This window comes from Lissotriton vulgaris, chromosome 9 (genome assembly GCF_964263255.1).
Source record: "Lissotriton vulgaris chromosome 9, aLisVul1.2, whole genome shotgun sequence".
Lineage (NCBI taxonomy): Eukaryota > Metazoa > Chordata > Amphibia > Caudata > Salamandridae > Lissotriton > Lissotriton vulgaris.
The window spans coordinates 238,108,281-238,129,305 of record NC_141697.1 but is presented as its reverse complement, the minus strand read 5'-3'; the positions used below and the strand labels follow the sequence as shown (position 1 = coordinate 238,129,305).

Sequence of the window (21,025 nt, the reverse complement as noted above, 5' to 3'; positions counted from 1 at the left end):
AGCCTTTGATTGTGCTGCAATTTTGTATAATCTGCCTGTAACAAAAACACTATGGTAGGAGGGGACCTGGGGGAAGTTTAAAGACCATACTCTGGATACAATCCCCAAAGAAGCCTATAAACAACAACGGTACCAGAGGGTCTCAAAAAATGTGCCCAGAAGAAAAGAAAAGCCAACCTATCCCTGACCTCTAAAGAGATGCGTCACAGAAGGCTCTCAACAGGATGAGGAAAGTACCCATCAGTCACCATACGGATCCGCCCTTCATCATTTGGGATTTTGTCCGTACCACCCGTACCACTCCCTCACCTTTTCTAGCACTGCACACCCCAGTCCCATGTCTTTGGCCACTCATAACATCGAGAGGCACACCACACTGTCATTGCCTATACCTGTTGAGGAACCCCCTTACCACCGGGTTGACCTCTGAGTGTGGCACCGATCTTCTCAGACGGGTGGTACGGACAAAATCCCAAATGATGAAGGGCGGATCCGTATGGTGACTGATGGGTATTTTCCTCATCCTGTTGAGAGCCTTCTGTGACGCATCTCTTTAGAGGTCAGGGATAGGTTGGCTTTTCTTTTAATCTGCCTGTAAGCCTGCAACGATTCAAGAGTAAAATTAAAGTCCAGGCAACTCGCTTCACATGAACAACAGAAAATCTAGCTAGTGTATTCAAGCGCTTATATGATGAAGGCTCACCAGTATAAATGAACATTCATGTTGTTACTGCGCGAACACAGTTCACCTAACCCTTCATTACTATCCTGTTTCTATGATTGTACTGCAGAATAATCAAATGTATTTACATTATTGCTGTATTACCATAATACAATGGTTATTAATTTAGTTTGAGATTATTTTGAACACTTTGTTATATTTTTAATGTATCTATTTTGCATTGGTTTATTATTGTGTGTCACGGATTTGGGGTGATGTGATTTAGTTAAATTGCCAATAAACCTTTAACAACTCCAAAGAAAATAAAGGATAAGATTGTCTTGACAAGCAGAAATTAAGAGCAACAAGAACTTACAGTGGTCCATGACTTTCAAGGTTACGGTCTGATGTCACCAAAGAAAAAACAAGGGTCTGTGAAGGAAAAAAGTCATACACAATATTCATACTATGACCTAGCATTCTACACATACACTGGACAAACAACAACCGAAAAGCATTTTAGATTTTTATCCATCGCAGCGCTGTGGACTGGGGTCACTTTTCCAAAAATGGTCAAAGTACTTTTCGGTGTGGGCATTGATTACTTCCAATTACCTTTTTCAGGAACACACAGTAATACAGATACTTCAAGTGGTAATCAATGGGGGGAATTTATCTTTACGCTAGAAGCGGTAGCCGGTCATACCTATGTCTGGTAGTATGACATCTCCACATTGATCCTTAGTAGATGATCTGATCATTACCAGCTCCTGACAATTGTCTCCAGCAGCAACACAGGAGTTCACACGTGACGTGAGCACATCTAAAAAAATAATTGTAACGCTGACTCGTTTTAAAATAAAGAGTCCTGAGAAGTGAACCTTGTCACTGTGATTGGCAGAGTCCTAATTTGTGTTTCAGTCCAGATGTACAATACTCAAGGATCTTGGCCTGAGGTATTCTGTCAGGAGTTGTTAATGATAAGATAATCTCCTAGTGTGGCTGTGTTTCATACTCCATAGTTGTATCAGCAAGTGGATCTGCAGGTAGGAAATGGAAGCTGAATACAGTTGTATACTATCACAATTCAGAGGAACCCAAATTTAGTGCATTTGTTGCATCAGTATGCAAAACAGACAAAAAGTGCCTGTGGTCAATGTTTCAAAAAATAAGCAACCGCGGCGGAGAAAGTCAGTGTGCCTGTAGTCAGTCCATATAGATTAAAGGGCAAAAGCCCTTACCCACCCTGAGGTGGCATGCTTCATTATAGGTATACATAATGAAGTGACATCAGAGGAAAGAGATTGGTAAAACAAATGGTAAACGACCTTTACGACCTGGTGTTTACACCGCGCGTCCTTTACAACGCTGCCATTACAACGCAAGTCGTTACTACGACTTGCGCTGTAGGGCGCTCTTGGTAAAGGAATAGTTTGATTTTCTATTCCAACACCTTCCTTACTGTTACGTGGGCTGGAGTTGGAATAGAAAATTAAACTAATCCACAATCCAGCGCCCTCCAACGCAAGTCGTAGTAACAACTTGCATTGTAATGGCTGCATCGTAAAGTACCGCGATCATTTTGATCGCGTTGTACTGACGTACACCCAAACAAATAGTTCCTGGTGGACCCATTCAATTTTATTGTTGTCCCAAACGGTAGTGGTTAAAAAGTGGGATATAATGCAATCCAATATAAGCCCTCAAGATGTTTCTGCCTGTGGAAAACTCTTAGCACACATGTGTAGAGATTCATTAAGACCAGATATTCCTTTCTGTAAGATAGCAAATATAGTGAAAGAGAATAAAATGGATACATACAACCAATGGTGCCTCATTCACTGGCAGCTGGACCTGTAGCAATCAGGAAGTAATAGGCACACATAAAATGACATACAATAAAATGTGCACACACAAAAGTAGTGACTCTGAAGAGGGTAGTTGCATATACACCGTGCCTTGCAGTGAAAGTGAACAGTGGACCTGCATTCAAACATGACACCATCCTTGTAACTGGTAACCAAAAGAGAACATGGGGAATGTTTATCTACTTCATGTTGGGTCTGGGCCTCAACTCAGCTCTTAATAGACAGGGCATCAACACAACTGATAGCCAAGAAGAATTTAAAGTGGAATAAGCTTCACAGTTTAGTGGAATAAAACTGTTGCACATCCTGGGAATAGGGCCCAGGTCTTCCAAGATTTTCAACCCTCGAGTGCAGAAACTTAGTTTAATGAACCATCACTGAGTAAGGAATTCCAGGTTACTGTAGCCACAAACAACTGTTTTTGGGTTACTACATTCCCTCAAGTAGTTCAGGGTTACAGTGGTAATTCAGACCAAATTTCAGTCTTAGAATAGCACATTCAAGCATTGCACTAAGAAATAAACTATATATTTAAAATTGTTTATTTCAACAGTTTCTTCCTGTTCCTTAGTATGTAAATGTTAACCACACAGAGTATAATTAAAACAGAACTTATAAATGTTGCTAGCAGCAGGAATGAAACGAACAGTTCTAACATGCTTAGAATGCTCATAGCCATTAATTATAATGGGGTAACCCAGTGACCCTCAGAACCTGGGTCCTTAAGATAAATTAAAATAGTGGTTCTGCCGGGTAAAAAGAAATTTCTTTGCTTCTCTAAGTGTATAGACACATTTTACATGGACACTGAATCTAAAAATTATAAAGACACAACACATTTCTTAAGTATAAACAATGTTTCTTATTGTCAATCTTTTGCATGTATTACTCAATTGTACAGGGCGGCTGTCCAAGACAGACGTAATATGAAATCACATACAAAGTGGAGTACCTCGGTGACTGGTAGTGACAAGTGATTACTGTACTATACATAGACAGTGGAGAACAACATAATGACATACAATTATAGACGACACAGATTATCATCAGTTCACTGGATTCAATAGTTACAACAAACTGAATTGTTTTCTTTTCTTGTGTTGTAACTTTTTGTGGATGGATTGATGTAAATAACGTCCACGTTTTGACCCTACGTGGTGGTGCAGAGTTATTTGCATCCGGGGTGGGTCTTCATCAGGACAGATAGAAGAAGGACAGCCTGCAATTGTAAGGGAGGAATATTTAAGGGGTTGTGTGTTTAAAAGCATAAGTTAAAAGGCGAACCTATCCAGTGGTATGCTCACCTGGGGGTTCCTTAGGAAGCTAAAGAGTTCTTCCGAAGCTTTAGGGGAGGTGTCAGCCGACACCCTTCAAATGATTCTGTATTCGGTGATATCTGGGAAAATAGTTATGCACATGTCAATACACAGACTATTGGGATGAGTGACATGGATGGTAAAGTCAGGCAGATAATGTACCTCGTGCAGTAAATGTAGAAATTCTTCACCAGCCGGTGGAGAATTGGCGAAAGTGCCGCATGAGCGATTTCCTGTGAGGTAACAATTCAGGGGAGACCATCAATGTCTAAGTGTCCTTTTGGAGTCTAATTGGCTAATCAGCTTATAGATGTTAAATGTGGTTGGAAGTGCACATGCAAGAATAACTCATGTGGAGTCTGTGTATCCGCATATGAACCGCACAGAAAAAATAAAAAATAAATCGGCATGGGACCGTTAATAAGTAGGTGCACGTACATAATATCATTGAGCGTAATGTTGGTATTACAAGCCCGAGTAATCGTAACAATGTTATATGTCTACTGGAATCCCCCTGTAGTAATATATGCGAGTGCGTTATGGCTAGAGAGATGGTGCCAATTATCAATATTAGTTACGGAGTGGAAACTGTAGCGTACGAACCCAATTAATGTGCTCCAGGCAATACATGATGGCATTCTCTTAATGGGTGATTCAAAAGCATGCAAACGGACGGCCAACACTTGGAAAGGGATGGATTGTAGTGAGGATGCGATTGGGATCGGGGCTGAACTCGAGTGAAGCGGGACCTTAGTATGTAACCCGATTTGTGCGTGAATAGAAGAAAAAGGAGTTAAGTATTTAGCTTACTTGGGAGAACGGCTTTGATCGGCTTGAACGTCTGAGTCTATCTTCAAGCGGCGGTGAATGGCAGCCGGGCCGCGAACGGCGTCCCTATTTAACATATGTGATTATGTGGCCTACGTGTGTTCGTGAATGTATCTCTCCCGGGAAGGGTAACTGCTAAGACCTGGGGGACAATCCACCTGGACTTGTGTTGACCTACATACTAGGCAGTGCGTTTTCCACATTGTCATAGTTAAAGCTTTGCAAGCAAAAACTAAGTACTGATTTTGTTTGGCATACTTTCAAGATGACATATGTCGAAAGCGTGAAAGCTATTCACATTACATCTTATTTGTATTCAACAAAGAAGGTATCGTTCGATAAAGTGGTGTTTAAATTAAGCATGGGCGTAAAATCAGTTCCATTCGCCGAATTTGCGGATTTTCTGCAATTTCACGGTCCACGAATCTCGCGAAATTGCAGTAAAATCCACGAAATCGCATGTGGGACGGATTTTCTAAAACTGAAGTACGCGAAGCACTTACAGGGTTACAGAAGGTGCCCGAGTTGAAGCTAATTTCTTTGTAACCATTTTGTAAATGGTTACAAAGAAATTAACTTCAACTTGGGCACCTGCTGTAACCCTGTAAGTGCTTCGTGAGCAGCGCCTCCGGAGTTGTTGCCTACTTGCAACTATTCTCTGACCCTGCTCTGACCCTCGAAACAGGGTCAGAGAATAGTTACAAGTATGGCACAATGCTCCAGGCTGTCACAAAAATTAAACCACAACAGGAAGCACTGACAGATAAGGAAGCAGGTGCCGGACATGAAGCTCAAATTCAGTAACACATTAACCAGCCCCCGGTTGAGGCTGGGCAGATGTGCTTTCTCCCCATAATCTACAGTGGTGAACCAGAGGGTGCTATGATGAACCAGAAGGTGCAGTTGTGAACCAGAGGGTGCTGTGATGAACCAGAGGGTGGCAGTGGTGAACCAAAGGGTGGCAGTGGTGAACCAGAGAGTGCTGTGATGAACCAGAGGGTGGCAGTGATGAACCAGAGGGTGGCAGTGATGAACCAGAGGGTGACAGTGATGAACCAGAGGGTGGCAGTGGTGAACCAGAGGGTGGCAGTGATGAACCAGAGGGTGTCAGTGGTGAAACAGAGGGTGTCAGTGGTGAACCAGAGGGTGGCAGTGGTGAACCAGAGGGTGCTGTGATGAACCAGAGGGTGGCAGTGATGAACCAGAGGGTGACAGTGATGAACCAGAGGGTGGCAGGGGTGAAGCAGAGGGTGGCAGTGGTGAACCAGAGGGCGACAGTGATGAACCAGAGGGTGGCAGTGGTGAGTCCTCTTTCAGAAAACTGCTGAAAACTTATCTTTTCGCCCTCTAGCTTCCCCTTCCCTCCTTCCTCCAATGACTCTCTCTCCACAGCGCGGGGACACGCCGGGAGGCGTCACCAGGTGCTTTACAAACCCCTTTAATAATAATAATAATAATAATAATAATAATAACCAGAGGGTGGCAGTGGTGAACCAGAGGGTGGCAGTGGTGAACCAGAGGGTAACAGTGGTGAACCAGAGGGTGCTGTTATTATTATTATAATTATATTTCTTATATAGCGCCAGAATCGACCCCCGAAGGGGTATCTCCGCGCTTGCCTTGGGAACCCGTCCTGGTTTTTCCCTGTGAGATAGCCCCTACAGGGCATCCCCAAGGTGAAAGCCAGGCATCCCGCCGCGGGGGGGGCGTTGTGGAGATTAAGCAAGCTTAATGCCCAGAGTTGCAGAGTGTGAACCCATGATTAGGTCAGGCACCGAAGCGAGAATTATCGAGTCCATGGACATTTGAGCTCAAGACCCTGCCGCGTCGGGAATTGAACCCTGGTCCCGGGTCTGACCTCTGCTTCAGGGTCTGCCTGCTCTAACCAGTGAGCCACACTTCTCTGATGAACCACATGGTGGCAGGGGTGAACCAGAGGGTGGCAGTGGCTAACCAGAGGGTGGCAGTCCTGAACCAGAGGGTGCTGTGATGAACCAGAGGGTGGCAGTGGTAAACCAGAGGGTGGCAGTGGTGAACCAGAGGGTGGCAGTGATGAACCAGAGGGTGAATGTGATGAACCAGAGGGTGGCAGTGGTGAACCAGAGGGTGGCAGGGATGAACCAGAGGGTGACAGTGATGAGCCAGAGGGTGGCAGTGGTGAACCAGAGGGTGGCAGATATGAACCAGAGGGTGGCAGGGGTGAACCAGAGGGTGGCAGTGATGAACCAGAGGGTGACAGTGAAGAACCAGAGGGTGGCAGTGAAAAACCAGAGGGTGGCAATGGCGAACCAGAGGGTGCTCTGATGAACCAGAGGGTGGCAGTGATGAACCAGAGGGTGACAGTGATGAACCGGAGGGTACCTGTGGTGAACCAGAGGGTGCTGTGATGAACCAGAGGGTGGCAGTGATGAACCAGAGGGTGACAGTGATGAACCAGAGGGTGACATTGGTGAACTAGAGGAAGGCAGTGGTGAACCAGAGGGTGGCAGTGATGAACCAGAGGGTGGCAGTAGTGAACTAGAGGGTGGCAGTGATGAACCAGAGGGTTGCAGTGATAAACCAGAGGGTGGTGCTGCTAAACTGCCCTGGGGCCCAGTGGGTGTGAGCCCCCGTGCTGCTGAACTGCCCCGGAGTCCTCCAGTGTGAAAATCATTTGTGCTCAATTGCCTGGGAGACCTCTGGGTGTGAGCACACATTGTGCTAAGTGGCCCCTGCCCCGAGAACATATATACCCGTACTGCACAGCACCATTATGCTCTTGCACCATGAAGTTTGGTGCCTGGATGCTCCTGATCCGTGTAGGTGGTACCACCGTCTGTACAGTCAAAATGTAAAGTCATAACTTGCTACACAGCACCAATAAACACGTGTCCCCCCTGGCACCGGTATGCGCATACACCAGGCGTGGAGCACCCGCATGCCACTGCACCCTACTGCCCAGCGCCAGCATATGCCTGTACGGGGCAGTTTTAGTGTGAGATGGGACATTGTCCAGCAGCGCCATGCGCCTGAACCCACTGAGCAGGATCAGAATGGCTTTGTACCAACACATGCAGCAGAGCTATCTTGGACATCTGAAGGATTCTTGGGTCCTGTGCCAAACGTATTTTTGCATCCATGAGTTTCCCGAGTGCCATCTCCGTGTAGCTCCTGTACCAGGAGGCTGCTTTCTCCTCATGTGCTGCTCTGCTCGGTCTCTGACCCTTTATAAACAAGATGCATGTGAACTCGCATAGAAGCCCAGCCCGTTTGGCCCCGTCCACCACACACTAGCAGTATGAAACGTCTTCCCGCCCGTCCCCACTATAATGGCCAGCTCACTCAAGGGACCTCGGCGCCTTTTGGCACGCTGGCAAAGTTACAGGCACACGTGGTCACCTATTTGTGCAAATGGCACAAAAATCCGTGAGTCCGCGGGAAAATTCGTGAACTCGCTGATTTTTTTTGCCATTTCGCACAACTTCGCCCATACTTAGTTTAAATGTTCTGAAAAAATCCCTTGATTATACAGGGCTCAACTAAATACATTGTTTCAGCGTGTTTTACACAGTGTCATGGTTATAATGGAAAAACAACTCTGTTCAAGTATCGTAAATTATTATTTTAAAAATACATATCTCACATATGTGACATCTATCCACTAATGACACTATGCCTATTGGAAGTTTCACGAAGAAAGCGCATATGTCAATAAAAATGAAAAGGTCGCTAAGTGATTCAGGGCTTGTGTGGCCCAGTTCATTGCAGAATATAGACAAATATTTAACCACATGATATTCACAATTTTGAAACAACCTATGTATGCTGATATCGATAAGGCGCGTTATGGCCATTGTATTAATCCTTTGTGCATGGGGTAATGCTGGTTTCTAAGTGTGGCCAAATCATTAGAATTACATGGAGATTCACATTATACATGTATGTAGTTATAGACTTGATTGGTTAGATAATTACGTTATAATATGCGGCCAAACACAGTGGGCCCGAGGTTTGCCGGTATAGTCATATATTCATATCAAAAGGAATACACATTAGTACGCACTATACATTTATGCAGTTTTCAGCTTAGATAGTTAGTGTGGTATAATATCCCTGATATGGTTGGCCCGGTGCCTGACCAAGTGAACGTATCCTAGCAACTGGTATGTGACAAGTGTGGTTATATTTCACAACGCTATGTCTATCTACGGTATTCTCTGATCGAGAGGAATGGCCTAGACTAGTGTACATGTAAGATAGGTGTAGTGTGTCCTGGGTTTATAATCTGTTCATTTGTAAATAAGTCTCTTCGTGTTCATTTAGGCCCTGGTTTACAGTCTCTAGGATATGGATCCAACGGCACTCTTTGAAATTGAGTGAGGAAGCCATATTACCCCCTCTCTGATGTAGTTGTATTTTTTCTACTACCCACCACTCAAGCTGTTCATGTGTGTGGCTAAAGCTATTGTAATGTTCCACTAATGGTGCACCTTGTACCTTACATCTGAGTCTGCTCTGATGCCGTAGAAACCTTTTTTTTTACTTTTTGGGTAGTTTGACCAATATACATCATCTGGCAAGGACATCTGATGGCGTAAATTACATTTTGGCTGTTGCAGTTCGTAAATTTGTCAAGGGAATAGGTCTTTGCCCTGTGGGTGAAGGGGTTTCCAGGTTTGGTGTATTTACATACCTTACAGTTTCCACATCTTTAATGCCCTGTTATAGGTGGTAAACCAAGTTGTGTTTCTGATATCTATTGGAGACCACATGATCCTTGATATTCTTTGCTCTTTTGAAAGAGCACATGGGAGCTTGTGGCAATCCGATCTCAGGTCCTATTAGGTTCCAGTATTTCTTTATCACTTTATTTATTTTGTGGCTCCTTGTGGTGAAGGTATTTACACAGACTAATCTGTCTATTTCTTTAGTTTTGTCCTGTACTTCTAGTATTGTCTCCCATGGTCTATACCAGGCTCTTTTTCGCGCCCTCTTGAGAAGGCCTTTGGAATAGCCTCTGTCTCGTAACTTTAGAATGCTCATAGCAGCCTACCACCCTAAAGTTATTTCTATGCACTACATTACATGAGTATGAAATAGCTAGGTTGCCTCTAGTGTTTCTTAGGGCCCAGTGAACTGCATTCCTATTTGCCTATTCTACTGCTGATGGCACTTTAGCAAAGGAAATAAAGTGAGACATTTTTGATAATAGATCCACTATAACGCTAATAGTAGTGTAACCACCAGCGGGTGGTAAATTGTAAATACAATCAATACTAATTGTATGCCACGGATTTGATGGTGTTGGAAGAGGACATAATAATCTAGTTGGAGCATGGTGCGTGCTTTTTTGGAGGGCACAGGTTGGACAATTTTTAACATATTCTTTGAAGTCTTTATGCATGGAATCCCACCAAAACTGTTTCCTACAGTTGGTCAATGTTTTAATATGCCTGGATGCCCAGCTAATGGGGAATCATGCACCCAGCCTAGTACTTGTTCTCTTACGCCCTTACTTGGCAATAAGAGACAGGAGTTATGATACAATAGTCCATCCTATATGGTGTTGTTAGGGTCAGGAAGCCATTCTTTAATGTTTGTTTCTTGACTTTTTGATAAAAGAGTGGTGTCAAAATCAGCTTCATTTTGTGTAAGGGCTATCACTTTTTCAGGACCAATAATGTTGAAAAGTATACCATCTGTTTTATCGGAAGAATATTCTAATCAGGACAGTATTTGATTATAAAGTCATATTCACTAAAGAAGTTAAGCCATCTCATTTGATATGGTGTCAAGGTTTTCACGGTGCCAAAATCCTGTAAACTGTTATGGTCTGTATAAATGGTTACTCAATGTTTGGCTACCATTAGATGATGTGCCGTTCTTCAAACACTAATTTAATACCAAGAAGCTCTCTCTCAGCTCTTGTATAATGTTGTTCAGCTGGAAGCATTTTTTTAGAATAGAAGGCAATGGGATGAAATTGTCCATCTTCTGGATGTTATTAGAATAAGACACCTCTAACAGCAACGAATGAAGCATCTGCTTCGACATAAAATGGTTTATCCGGGTCAGGATGTTTTAATATTAGGGCTGAAGTGAACTTTTCTTTCAAGGTTCAAAATGCTTGTGAAGCGGCTTCAGACCAGGTTAAGGTCTATCCCTTTCGTAATAAACTTGTTATTGGAGCAACAATTTCAGAAAAGTTTTGAATGAACTGCCTATAGAAGTTTGCGAATCCTAAAACTCGTTGTATGCATTTTACATTGGTGGGCTCTGGCCAATTCATGATGGCTTCCACTTTGGCAGGATCCATGAAAAGCCAGTTGGAGAAAGATGGTTCCCTAGGAAGTGAATGGTTTGTGTATGAAATGTACATGATTCTAATTTAGCAAACAAATGATTTTCTCATAGCGTTGTAGGACAGCTCCTACCTGTTGAACATGATCTGTGTAATTTTTTTGAATAAATAAGAATGCTGTCAATCTAGAAGTCCACACAGATGTCCAAAACTTCATTAATGAAGTATTGGAAAGCCGCCCTGGCATTACACAAGCCAAAGGGCATGACAGTGTACTCAAAAGACAAAACGTTGTTCTGGAAGCCTTCTTCCACTCGTCACCCTCTTTGACTGGTATAAGATGGTGTGCTCCCCGGAGGTCCAACTTCGTTTAAACGTATGCATGACCGAACTGATCCAATAAAACCGGGATCAATGGTAATGGATATTTATTTTTAATCGTGGCTTTATTAAGACTACAATAGTCTATACATGCTCTTAAATCGCCCGCCCCATTTGGGACGAAGAAAAGAGGAGAAGACACTGGTGAAGTCAAATGTCAAATGTTCCTATATAGCGCACAACTCACTACGAGGTCTCATGGCGCTATAGAGTATAGAAGTAGAGTGTCTTGTAAAACCACTTGCTATTAGTTCTTCTAGGCATTGTCACAAGTATTGTGTTTCTGTTTATATAAGTGCATAGATTCTGCTACATTGCAGAGGGGCTCCAGGAATAAGGTATATATACAACAATCATAGATTCTGTGTGGTGCTAAGGACGTGGCCTAAACTGGATCAAAGACATCTTTAAAATTCAAATATTGTGAGTGAATGACTGGTACGGTGTCAGAAGTACAATCGAAAGGAGCAGCCCACTCTGTTTTAGAGTTGTTACAGCAATTAGTTTGACAATAAAAACCAACTTAAATAACTAGTCTCTATGTTAGGGTTATGTGTGGTTAATCAAGGTCATCCTGGGATTAGCTTATGGTTAGGGTATCAATAAGATAAAAAGATAGGCATTCAGTATGTCCATTGGAAAATACTAAAGTGAGTGGAAGTGTCTGATACTTGATGAGGCCTGAACGCAATGCAGAGCCATCCACAGTTCATACCGGCTCTGGCTCATCTTTTAAGATTTTAGGGATCCCCAGAGAACCAGCCAAACTAAGATCAAAAAAGTTGCAGTTAGCATTAGAACTACTTAATAATTGGTAACACATGTCTTTCTTGAGTTGTTAGAATAAGTGTAACCTGAATGATGAGATGTCAGGGAATTCTGGAAACAGTATTTGCTAAATATTGGGAGAGATTGGAGATAATCTCTCTCGACTTGATGACCTCCAATCCAGTGGAGAGTTGTAGTTTCCCAAAGGGGAATCAGGGATGTTGGTAATAGCTACTGTCTTTTTAGATTTTAGTTTAGTAGGACATTCTTTAGCAAAATTCCCTGATATCCCACAATATAGGCATACCTATCATTTTCTTCCTCTCTCTTGTTCCTCAGTTGTTAAAGGCCCTTTAATTCCACCTATTTGCATGGGTTCCACTTCTGATAGTTAGGAATCTGGTTCTTTACAATCTAGTCTTAGTGAAAATGGTTTAGGATCTGCTCTTGGTCTTTCACCCCTTTGCTGTCCTAATCTATGGTCCAATTTTACCACTAAATCTACAAATTCCGGAAAATCTACTATGTGAGATAGGGCATCTTTCAGACTGTCATTTAATCCACGATAAAAAGGAGAGGCTCTTTTTTCATTGGGCCATTGTGTTTCAGTGAGGAGTCTATTAAAAGTGGTAACATATGTCAAAAGTCCTTGTTACCTCGTTTAAGATTTAATAATTCATTATCGCTAGCCTGTATTAAGACGTGTTTAGCGAATTGACAAGTCATGGCTGATTTGAAGGTTGGCCAATGATGAAGGAATGGATCATTCTTCCATGAGGGGTATAGACCAATTTGCCACCACCCCACCAAGGTATAATAAAACAAAGGCCACTTTGGCTGAATCCGTGGGAAAGGATTGTGGTTTACATAGAAAGCGCAAATTACACTGACTAAGAAATATCGCAAACTTAGAACTATCCCCCGTAAAAAGTTCAGGCATGGCTAGGGGTACTGGTCTAGAGGCATCACCACCACCAGAAGGAGGGAACATGTTTGTTCATGTGCTAAAATCAAAGGATTCTTTGCCTGTTTTATTAAGGTGAATATCCCATGGCTCCTCTCTGGGTTGTCAATTCTGTCCAAAAAAAATAATTTTCTGCATGTAAGTTACACATTTCTCTTTGTAATGAATGTAACTTATGAGTTACATCTTGATTATCTGCTACATCAGCTGCCAAGCAAGGGCCTCGTCCTAAATATTAATTAGTGTGCTTGGAACCTGGATCCAAGTCTCCAGAAAGGAAGAGCTGTTTATGGCTTGGCCTTCTGTCAAGACCACTCACCTGAAGCTCCAGGTCTTCATTTTGGGAGATATTAAAACCTGATACCTCCTGCAACCATTCTCAACTACAATGTTTTTTTTAGGTGTATACAGTGAGCTGTGAGTGGCACCAAGGGGAAGGGAGTTGGGATGAGAGGAAAACCTTTTTGTAACTGGTATCTTGGCTGGAAGTAAATGTGACATGTGCTCAAACTCGGTTTAGAGTGGATCGGATGATGTGAGGTGTTCTACATGTTTTATTAAGGGTTAGCATATTCCTAGCAGAATTTGTGCTTTACTTCTGTAATGTGTGGGAACAAGACGTTGGACCATATTCAATTTTGAATATTATATGGCCATTCATTTATAATACTGTTGCATAATACTGCTGAAAAATAACAATACTGCTCAAGAAAGCCCACTCTAATGACTGGCAAAGAATAATCCATCCTGTTCTAACACTTATATAACATAAATAATAATGTTCAAGTTAGAATTCTGATGAAATGTCAGCAAGGGGCATATAGGGTTCAAGGATTCCTACTGAGTTTGTAAGAGAAAGCCACCAAGGCAAACTATAGGAGATTTGTCTCTCCGGAAATGAGGCTTTTAAGATTGCTCCACAAAACAAACAAAACAAACAACAAATTGTTGCAATGTTGAAAAGTCAATAAAGTGTTTGTTCTCTATACTTGAATCAAAAAAGAAAATCAATACCTTTTCTCTTTTACTTTGCACTATCAGAGGCAACTTTTAAGCAACGACTCACAGTTTTTTGTTTTGTCTTTTTGTTTTGCAGGTCTGAGTCAGGAACGAGAAGACTGGAAGTGAAAGAAGAGCTGAGTGCCCAGAGAGCAACAGCCACGGAAGACAGGCAGTTTGCTGTGTGAGGAAGAAGACGCAGAATCCTGAAGATGCATCGCTGGAGCTCAGGTAAGCAAAGTACAGGCAAGGCAAGCGCTGCTCTCAAAGAGAAACAAGTAATTATAGCCTGCTGTACCGACAGCCCCCGTGTATGCAAAACACGCACAACAGTTATTTCTTTTGACAATTGGACTTGTGTTAGGTACTGACGCATGCCAGATACGAGTAATGGGTGGTTCCTTGATAGTCAATTTGTGCAGGTATTTAAGGTTTCCAGTCATTGCCACATGCCCTGATCATCTGCTCTGACCACCTGCTTTCAGTACACAGTTTTACCTGCTCTGCACTCATGTGCTCTTAGTACACAATACAATATGCCAACACAATGTGACATGCATTAGAATATAAAAAAAAATAATGAACTGGATGTGTCCTGTCACCCACAAATGTCTCATGCTATGTACAACATATGCCTTCATACTCTTACTAGTGCTCGAAGGCCTGATTACTCTGGGTCGTGAGGGCTGGAATCATTACATTGACTAAGTGGGTCTGTGATTGGGAGTGAGACTGTCTGAGAGGGTTTGTGAGTCTGTATGAGTGTGTCTAAGTGGGTGTGTGAGTGGGTGTTTGAGTGTCTCTGTGGGTCTGTGAGTGGGTGTGACAGTGTCTGAGTGGGTATGTGAGTGGGTAAATGGGTTTCTGAGTGGGTCAGTGAGTGGGTGTGAAAGAGCCTGACTGGGTCTGTGAGTGGGTGTAAGAGTGTCTGAGTGGGTGTTTTAGTGGGTGTGTGAGTGGATGTATGTGTGTGAATGGCTCTGTGAGTGAGTGTAGGATATCTAATTGAATCTACCAGTGGGTGTGACTGTGTCTGAGTGGCTCTGTGAGTGGGTGTGACAGTGTCTGAGTGGGTCTGTGGATGGGTGTAAAAGTGTCTGAGTAGGTCTGTGAGTGAGTGCCTGAGTGTGTCAGTGAGTGGGTGTGACAGTATCTGAGTGAGTCTTTCAGTGGGTAAAGTAGTATCTTGGTTGGACTATAAGTGGGTCTAATAGTGTCTGAGTGCATATGTGAGTGGGTCTCTGAGTGTCCGGGTGGGTCAGTGACTGGGAATGAGAGTTTCTGAGTAGGTCTGTGAGTGGGTGTAAAAATAGTCTCTAAGTGGGTCTGTGAGTGAATGTGACAGTGTTTGAGTATTGGTGAGAGTGTCTGATTGGGTCAGTGACTCGGTGTGAGAGTGTCTGAGTGGGTTTGTGAGTGGGTGTATTTTTCTTATGGAAACTAGGTGCTAACTAGAAATACCTACTGGTTACTGCTAGTAGGTAATATAATATATATATGATATTTTTCTGTTAAATGTTTAACACACTGTTTCGCTGTAAAGGCATGCGAGGTAAAGGCATATGGTGGTAAAGGTATTTGTGGTAAAGGCATATTTGGTAAAGACACTTGCATTGTAATGACGGTGTTGTAAAGGCATGTGTGGTAATGGCATGCGTGGGAACGTCATACAACTATTTTTAAAAGAAGTCAAGGAAGAGGAGTTCATTTGCCATCATCCATCTGCACAAGAAGTGACATCACTGCTATTCCCATTATCCATCTGCATTGGTATTGATATCAATGGCTTTCCGCCAAACCCATCTTTAAAAGAAGAAGCCAAGCAAGAGGACTTATTTTCTCATCATCCATCTACACAGGAAGTAACATCACTGATTTCCCACAAAACTCATCTTTAAAAGAAGAGGCCAAGCAAGTCGACTTTGTTTCCCATTGTAGGAGAGATTTTATAAAATAAAAAAATAATGTATAATTGAAACATGTTTCAGTTAGCATGACTATACTGAATTCATCTGAATTGACGGCTATTCATGTTAGCAGAATAATGATGCACATTTGTTTTATGTGAGCAAGCCCTTGTCTCTCTTTGTGTACTTGTGTGTTTTTCCATTTCAGGAAAATCATTTAAAATGTAGGCTCAGCTATGGTGTCTGTAATTTAATATTTGCATTCTTTCGAAGAATCCGTTTTCAGAATGTTCCTCAATTTTAATAATTTTCAAAGACGCCCGTCTATGTTGTGTGTATGTCATTCAGAAACTTAATAAGCTACTGTATTGCTGTTTTATATAAAATATCAATTTGTTCCCTTAACTTTAGTCATGCACAACGCAAACAATGAAATGCATTACAGAGTAGGTATCTTTGGAAGTACCTTATTTACTAGAATATAGATTGTTTTACATGTTTGCCACATTGCTAGTCCATCTCTTGTATGTCATGTCATACCATGAATTTTGAGCGGCTTCTGTACCCTGAAACCTTACAAAAGCTTCCTTATCTTTGAGAAGCATTAGTGTGTTTTTTCTGAGGTTTCTTAGGAGGAAGCTTCTGCGCTGGTCAAATATATAATTCCTACTTAGATACTTTTTGTATCTAACAGAGCATGGTCTATTTCAGTCTGTTTACTGATTTGTATTACGTTTTTACTAGGGTTTTATTCAACAGCAGACCTTATGTTAGTCGTTTTGCGCAGATGGGATTAAAGGTTGGTGTCTAGTTGGCGGTCTTGTATGGACTTCGAACGCGAAGACGAGCTGCGGTATGGAATATTGATTCTCTGCACTATGTGTGTAAACTAAGGAAACCTCGCTTTTATATAAAGGTTCTGGACATTGTTAGTATTAGCAAGTAATGGTACATTTCCTTTTCCCGCAGTTAGGAAGTATTAGTAGACGAGATAATACAGAATTGACTCTATAGGTATATGGCCGGGATGCCCGTCACCCCCTCCCAACACAATCCCCAAGGATGGGAAGTCGGACGCAGTTCTGAACTTTTGGAAGGCGGGAGGGAGTCACCCGTATTTATTAAAATATGAAACAAAATTTAAAACATTAAATAAAAGTTTCATAATCATGTACAATTTTCATTTATTACATTTCGATGAAGACATGTTCTTTGGCTAACCTTAACAAATTTCTAATACAAAGGTTTCTAGCCGAGTCTAACATCCTGCAAATGCATACATTCTAAATTAAAATTGTACATCCTAGCGTTAAGGGCCAACGGCAAGGTCTTAACCGGTGTCAGATCCCTACTACCAAAACTCTCGCCCTCGCGGTGTGAGTGGCGGCCGCGCAGAGGACTGTACCCTCCTTGCCAACTCTAATTTCCCTTGTCTTGTCGGGGGCCCCTCTTTCCGCTCGACGCCATCTTAAAGGTCGTCCGAGCACCCGTGTGAGGTATCTGTAGGAAGGACAGCGTGGACTCCCCCCACCCCCACACTCTCTATCACATCCGCCGTCGCGGATATCCGTGCCCCGGGAAATTCGTAGGAGGGGCATATAGCCGCCTCCTCCCCTGGAAGGGGCCTATGGCCGTCTCCCCTTAGGCGACCCATCCTTAGTGGGTGCCGCCTCCCAGTGGGAGGGTCCAATGGCCGCCTCCCCCCGGGCGCTCCCATCCATAGTGGGTGGCGCCCCCCTCTAGGGACCTTGAAATTACTGCTCACCGATCATGACCTTACCGCCAGACCAAAAAATAAATACGACATTTGTTCACCTACTAAGCGAGAAATTATCATCCTCTCTAATTGTATCCAGCTGTTTACTCCTAAAAGAAAAACAGTATCCTACGGCCAGAAGTCACATGCTCAATCTAGACATTCATTTTCTTCTATACGGAGGGAAAAAGAGGTTATCACACCAAACTTTATTGCAAAACCAAATATTGCCATCAGGGGCTGGTGGGTGGGTCAAAATTGCTCCTTGTTCAGTCGAGGGCTCACGAGCAACGAGTGGGTGCAGCCTTCCAAGCACAGGAACAAGAGGACGCTTCTTCGGATTCCCGCTCTATTTATTCTTCTTCGGGAGGGCGTGTACCCTCCCCCGGTACGCCTACTGGGCGTGGCCATCGGTGTAGGTGTCTAGGACAACCCCTCTTGGGCGGGAAAAGGCGCGCCCCGGCTACGCCGCTTTGGGCATACCAGCCGAGACACGCCTCCCGCCCAAAATGGTTTCCCGGGAGGATCGGGGCACCCTACCATACGTTCGGGGGGACCGAGTGGTCGCCCCTTTCCATATGGCTGGGATGCCCGTCACCCCCTCCCAACACAATCCCCAAGGATGGGAAGTCGGACGCAGTTCTGAACTTTTGGAAGGCGGGAGGGAGTCACCCTCCCGGCCGTATTTATTAAAATATGAAACAAAATTTAAAACATTAAATAAAAGTTTCATGATCATGTACAATTTTCATTTATTACATTTCGATGAAGACATGTTCTTTGACTAACCTTAACAAATCTCTAATACAAAGGTTTCCTAGCCGAGTCTAACATCCTGCAAATGCATATATTCTAAATTAAAATTGTACATCCTTGCGTTAAGGGCCAATGGCAAGGTCTTAACCGGTGTCAGATCCCTACTACCAAAACTCTCGCCCTCGCAGTGTGAGTGGCGGCCGCGCAGAGGACTGTACCCTCCTTGCCAACTCTAATTTCCCTTGTCTTGTCGGGGGCCCCTCTTTCGGCTCGAGGCCATCTTAAAGGTCGTCCGAGCACCCGTGTGAGGTATCTGTAGGAAGGACAGCGTGAACTCCCCCCCCACCCCCACACTCTCTATCACATCCGCCGTCGCGGATATCCGGGCCCCGGGAAATTCATAGGAGGGGCATATAGCCGCCTCCTCCCCTGGAAGGGGCCTCTGGCCGTCTCCCCTTAGGCGACCCATCCTTAGTGGGTGCCGCCTCCCAGTGGGAGGGGCCAATGGCCGCCTCCCCCCGGGCGCTCCCATCCATAGTGGGTGGCGCCCCCCTCTAGGGACCTTGAAATTACTGCTCACCGATCATGACCTTACCGCCACAGGCCGGATAGTTGACCGGCTATCCGCCCCCCCCCCCCAAACTCCTCCTAAAGGTCATGCTTCCTCAAACGCCTTAGCCATGCTATGAAGTCTCCTATGAGTAAAACATTTCCCTCCCGGGATAGGTGAACCCCATCATTCAGATACATGTGATCACCCCGAATACACCCATGAGGAATGCTATGCAACTGCCCAGAGCGAAACAATCTACTAATTTTGTTGTTAACCTTCTTCACCGAATGGTTCAGTGCTGACACTGAAAGGCCCCCCCGCCATACCTTTCTGGGAATCATGTGGGACCAGGCAATCGTGCACCCCGGGATTCTTTTTGCCAACCAGCTAACGGCAGACAAAACTTGCTTGAGTAATACTCGTCTACCCAGTGTCACCAAGTCATTGCCCCCCAGGTGTACTATGACTACAGATGGCGGTGACCTTTGCCGCCCTAAGAGACCCTCAACAAAAGATTCGAATTGGTCAATACAGAGCCCGCCCCTTCCGTGGAAGGCCACTCTGTACCCGTATTCCCCAGCTGCGCGAGTCGCGTCACCTGCCTTGAATACGTCCCCGGCCCGCCTCACGTATGAGTGGCCCACGACCCAAACCACTCTCTCCTCAGACGGTGATCCATGACCGCCGGTCCCCTGGTACTGGGTCGACTGCAAATTCCGCCCCGCATGACATGCTCGCGAAACTGTAAATCAAACAGAAGACAAGAAGCGTGAGTGTATGTCACTTGACTTCACAACATGTGCAATCGCACATACCTTTTGAATCAATTCGATGACCATCGTCCCAGCTGTTTCACTTCTTCAGCACTCTGACCCCTGGCTGTAGCCTCAGTAGCAGCCCCTATCCTAAAGGAGTGGGTCCCGAAATCGCACGGGTCCATGCCCGCCACAGCGATTGTCAGTGCTAGCACCCTCTGGAACTGAAACTTCGTCAGTGGGGTGCCATCGATGTGCCTCAGCAAACTCCCCCCCCTTGTATCCGCCCTCAGTGCCAAGTATTCCTCTATACACATTATCAGGCACGTGGGGGACCCTCGCTTGCGCTGGACAACAACACTGTTTCCCATAGCTCCCTGGTCAGTTTTGGACCTAGCTATCGTGATTACCATCGAATCACCCCTAATTAGGATGTGATCCCTGCACAAGGCCCCCTCCACATCTTTCTTATTCCTTGCGACCAGTTCGCTCACCCGCATAGCCCCATGGAACGCTAATGCGAAGGCTGCCCGGAATAGAACTGCTTCGAAATGGGAGGAGCATGTCGTGACTAGTGTCGCCATGAGTAGGGACAACCTTTCTAAGCCAATCGGGCGCCTCTCGTCTTGCCTGCGACCCTCGAGGCGCTGCCAGCCGCGCAGGGCTTTTTTCGCCAAAAAGGAACCTGCTGGGTCTTTGATGCCATGCACCTGTGCCATGAACGAGATGGCCGCCCTGTGTCTATTGGCCATGCCGCTGATCGGTCTTCCCTGTGCAGTGCTACCAGGCACCCTAGGAAGGAATCCTCCTGACCCCAGTTCTGATTCTCTGTCGGACCCAAAAATGCACAATAGGAACAAAACGCTCCTTCATATGCCTTCCTCGTCCTGGGGGCTAAGCTTGCTGCCACGAGGTCTTGTAATCCGGGGCACCGATTAGCCAGAGTGCTTCAGGGAATGGTGCCGCCGCTAGATCCGCTGTAGGCAGATAACCCCCTGAACGCCTGCATATGTGAACGAGAGAGTGCATCAGCCGCATGGTTCAGTACACCCGGCACATGTTTCGCCCTGAACTGTACATTCAGTCTCATGCAAAGTAGCACAACTTCCTTCAACAATCTCAATATCCATTTGCAGCGTGCAGCCTGACTGTTAATGCATTCGACGACAGTCATATTATCAGACCAAAATACCACAGAGCGGTCTCTAAACTCGTCCGGCCATGCCATCAGAG

At 44.4% G+C, this 21,025-nt stretch overlaps 1 pseudogene across 1 annotated transcript in view; it reads right to left on the bottom strand.

Annotated features, from left to right (window-relative positions):
- Positions 1-21,025, bottom strand: part of LOC147689894 (uncharacterized) — an 85,276-nt pseudogene that overhangs the window by 13,980 nt on the left and 50,271 nt on the right. The window lies entirely within an intron of this gene.